Consider the following 5,436-nt stretch of genomic DNA (forward strand, 5'->3'; position numbering starts at 1 on the left):
AGAGCGACTAGCCCAGTTGGGGTTATCAAGCTCGATAGATCTATTAATAGGATTCGCGCTTACATGTTCTTACAACATGTAAATTTTAGTTACCAAGCTATTAGGGAAGATATGCAAGATGGTACAACTCAACGTAGAATATATTTTAAGTACGTGTGTGTAGAGACCCATCCTAATCCATCCGGACGAAGTCCATATCGATTATAAATGATTCATAACAGTTGATTACATCGCGAGGTACTTGACCTCTATATGATACATTTTACAAACATTGCATTCGTTTTTGAAAAGACAATCTTTCATTACATCGAAAGTTGACGGCATGCATACCATTTCATAATATATCTTAATATAGTTGACTTAATAATAATCTTGATGAACTCAACGACTCGAATGCAACGTCTTTTGAAATATGTCATGAATGATTCCAAGTAATATCTCTAAGATGAGCAAATGCACAGCGGAAGATTTCTTTCATACCTGAGAATAAACATGCTTTAAAGTGTCAACCAAAAGGTTGGTGAGTTCATTAGCTTAACATAAATAATCATTTTCATCATTTTAATAGACCACAAGAATTTCATTTTCAGTTCTCATAAATATACGTCCCATGCATAGAGATAAAAATCATTCATATTGATCGAACACCTGGTAACCGACATTAACAAGATGCATATAAGAATATCCCCTATCATTCCGGGAAATCCTTCGGACATGATAAAAACAACATCGAAGTACTAAAGCATCTGGTACTTTGGATGGGGTTCGTTAGGCCCAATAGATTTATCTTTAGGATTCGCGTCAATTAGTAGATCGGTTTACTAATTCTTAGGTTACCAAGCAAAATGGGCATATTTGGCTTCGATCATTCACCCATATAATGTAGTTTCATTTACTTGTGTCTATTTCGTAAAACATTTATAAAAATTGCGCATGTATTCTCAGCCCAAAAATATAAGGGGTAAAAAGGCAAATGAAACTCACTATACTATATTTTGTAGTAAAAATACATATAACGTCATTGAACAACTGAACAATGCAGGGTTGGCCTTAGATTCACGAACCTATATCATTTGTATATTTATTAATAAACATAATTGTAATCGAATAAATTTATATATTATCTCTTAAATTATGTATTATATATATATTTAATTTGTATATATACTTAAAATGATTAATATTTATATAGTTATATCAATATAGATGTATATATTAATAATACCTAATTTGTTAAAAATGTTAATATGATTAGTACATACTTCTATGTAATATTACTATAAGTATATTTTTATATCAATAATAGTAACAAAGGTTGTATTCAATTATAATGATAATATTAATAATAATAATAATAATGCTGATAAAAATATTTATTATAGTAATAATAATAATAATAATAATAATAATAATAATAATAATAATAATAATAATAATAATAATAATAATAATAATAATAGTAATAATAATAATAATAATAATAATAATAATAATAATAATAATAATAATAATAATAATAATAGTGATAAAAATAATAATAATATCTCTAAAAATAATATTGATAATAATAGTGATAATAATGATAATCCTAATAGTAATAAAAATGATAATTTTAGTAAAGTGTAATTTTTTTTAATAATATTGATAATAATAATTTTTAATAAAAATAATATTTTTACTAAAATAATACTTTTCATAATAATGCTAATAATGATAGTTTTATAAATAATGATGTTTATAATAAAAAAGATAATAATCATAACAAAATTTATTTTAACATCATATTCACTTTAAGGCTATAAATTTTAATATGTTTATAACAATAATAATATTAATAATAATTATAATAATACTTATAATAATAATAATAATAATCCTAATGAACATAACACATAGTAATAATAATACTAACAATAATAATAATAATTATATTACTTAATAATAACAATGACATTAATAATAATGAATCTTAAAAATAAAACTACCTTTAAGACTATGTTGTAAAAATAAATGCCCGGAACGGGATTCGAACCCACGACCTCCCGATCACCATCAGACACCCTTAACCATAACACCAAATCAGTTTTTCTAAAATTATTAGTAACCCGTTGGTATTTAAACCCTTCGCGTTAAGCTTCTTCTTCTTCCTTAATTTAACAAACGGTTCATGAATCTCAAAACTCAAAATTTTGAATCAGACACGTTTAGATTTTTAAAATAATAATAACAATTCAATCTTAAAGGTTTATATTAGTTGAGAAAGAAAAGAAGAAAAGAAATATAATAAAAACAAACACAGCCCTCTTGCCGTCGCTGAATAAGAAGGAAAGAAAAATTTTAATTTCAAAATTGATAAAGTTTTGGACAAAAGTTATAACATGATTTGTGTTTCAAATTACTTCTAATATCTTTATCAATCACCAATTTAACCTTAATTGTAACAGATATCACAAATTTGATTCAAGAACATAGTTTGACTTTTTAAAACCGAAGCTTTGACTTTAAAATTCGACTTTGATATAAGAAATTGGAGTTTCAAACTTTGCAAAAAGTTTAAGTGGAAGATTTAAAATATATCTGCATTGTTACAATTTCAAAATTCATTCGAATTCGAAATATGATAAAAAAAAGTTAAAGAACAGAGGTTCTTGTTTTTCTGTAAAAAAATTCAAGTGATACGGCAGTTTTAAATCGATGATTGATAAAGAGATTGTAAATTTGATTGATTATGGAATACTCTGAGTAAATTATTTGTTTCATTGCAATTTAAGTCGTCACTCAATATTCGATCTTACAGAAGTAGATAAAAGAATTATAAAAGATCAAATTGGATCGTACTAGCGAGATTAAGAGGTTTAACAAATTAGGATTCAAACAAAAATCAGATACAGTTAATTGATTGAGATGTGGAACTGAATTTAACCCCTTTTATGCACAAATACATACGATTATATTATTAGTTATTAATACAATATTTATAAAAAAATACTGATTTATATATATTAGTATATATTTATGTATATGTCAGTTTGTATAAATTTGTATATACCGAAATATATTTATCAGTATTTATCTATGATATGTATATCCTAATTGTATATATCTTATATTTATATATATATATATATATATATTTATAGATTGTAATCAATCTTATTATTAATAATTAATAATATCATATTAATTTTATAAATAATAATATTAACACCTTATAACAATATAATAATAATATTATAGATGATAATAATAATATTGTTAATAATAATAATATTAATTATAATGTTACTAATATTATTATTAACAATATCATTAGTAATAATAACTTTAATAATAATAATATTATAACAATTTATTTATCCCACTTCATATCTATAATAATATCCCTAATACTGATTTTAATATAAATAGTATTTTATTTTATTTTTTATAGTAATGAAAGTAAAAATATTGATATAACAATTTTTGTTTCAAACTGTAATTTTTAATATATTAATATTACATATTGTTTATGAAATTTTATAGTTTATACAATGTAATAACTTATTTTGAGTAGTCATTTCTTATATACATTACAATATGCAAATAATAAGTATTGCTAGCAATCACATATATACATATAGAGTCATAATAATATCATGTCTATATTTAAATATAAATACTTAATTATTTATTATTTTATATGTTTTATTCCAATTGATATTATTTTATTTTATTAACCCAAAATATCATATATATATATATATATATATACTTTTATCTTTATATATATATATATATATATATATATATATATATATATATATATATATATATATATTTACATTTTTACTTACACACAATAGTTCGTGAATCGTCAAGAATAGTCAAATGTTTCTGAATCCATGTAAACAATTCCAAAGATTTTGAGACTCAACATTATAAAATTTGCTTATTGTGTCGAAATCATATAAAGATTAAAGTTTAAATTTGGTCGGTAATTCCCGGGTCATCACAGTACCTACCCGTTAAAGAAATTTCGTCCCAAAATTTGAGTGAGGTGGTCATGGCTAACAATAAAAATGTTTTCATGACGAATATGAGTTGATAAATAGAGTTTTATCATCATTGAGTAATATGGATAAAACAATTCGATTACTTGAAGCGTATGAGTGAAGCTATCGCAAAAGATTGAAATAGGAAAAGTAAAGATTCGTCTTAACTTTTGACAGAGTCAGGGTTGAATTCCGGAATTCAAGGGATTTAAAGAAAATCTTCGAAACCTAAAGATTTTATTCTTCGGCGAGTAAGGAAATTAATATCTCTATAATTAAATACGGTGATCCGCCTTGATTACTCTGTCTGATATTTCCATTATAAATTAAGCTCTTCTGTTCCATTATTCTCACCATTCCTATACTATCTTTCTTAGTTCATACATCCAAAAGATTGTGAAAATGCTTATTCCAGTTCTAATCCCTAATATTTTTCTAATTATTATTTCTGTCATCCTTCTTTTCAATCTTCCATCAGAAGAATCTGTTTACTTTTACTATTACCTTGGGGTGATACTATTCTTAATTATACCTTGTCTTTATATTGCTATTCGTATTAATATCCATGGTTTGTAATTTCTGTGTTGTTGTTGGATTTTATATCTTCCCTTATATTTCAATGTCCCTGCTTCTGTCTCCTATAATTATTGTCATCCACAGTTAATGCGCTCTCTTATTTGCTGCGATTTATACCCCCTTTCTATTTCAGAGCTTCATGCTTTTGTTTACTTTTCGCAAGTAATGATCCAGAATTCATAGGTATGGAGTTTCGAATTTATCATAATATACAAGGTAGAAAGGAAAGTTAGTAGCACGATTTGTTTTGTCAAATTACCTGAATCACTGAGAATAGAACTATCAAGAATATATTTTCTTGATATGTTCAGAAGTTAAGTAGAATGAAAGAGTTATGTAACATGGCACATGATGACGTTATGATCTGTGAATCATCACGTCCCATTAGAAACTCAGCATGACTTACTGTAATATAATCACGTTGATCAAGTATCATTATATTATACTAACTCGTGCATCAATTCCCAACATTACTTCAATAACATTCATATTTTAAGCTCGAAAGTTTACAGAATATAGAAACTAACAGTTTCTATATGATGTAACACTGATAGTACGAAGAGATTAATAATTTCAGATAAGAATAGTTATAAAAATATCTTCAGAAATATGGAGGATATTTATAATGAAAGATACGATGATATCTTGGAATTTCTAATATCGAAGGATGGTGAAGAAAATTTGTCCGCAAGAGTTTGGAGTCAGAAGCAAGGTATTCGTTAAAGATTTCATCAGAAATAGAATCATCAGGATTCTTAATGTACAATTTTAGTCCTTGTGATTTGTTCAGAGACTCCTTCGTGGTTAGCTCAATCCGTTTTCCAGTTCC

This window comes from Rutidosis leptorrhynchoides, chromosome 1 (genome assembly GCF_046630445.1).
Source record: "Rutidosis leptorrhynchoides isolate AG116_Rl617_1_P2 chromosome 1, CSIRO_AGI_Rlap_v1, whole genome shotgun sequence".
Lineage (NCBI taxonomy): Eukaryota > Viridiplantae > Streptophyta > Magnoliopsida > Asterales > Asteraceae > Rutidosis > Rutidosis leptorrhynchoides.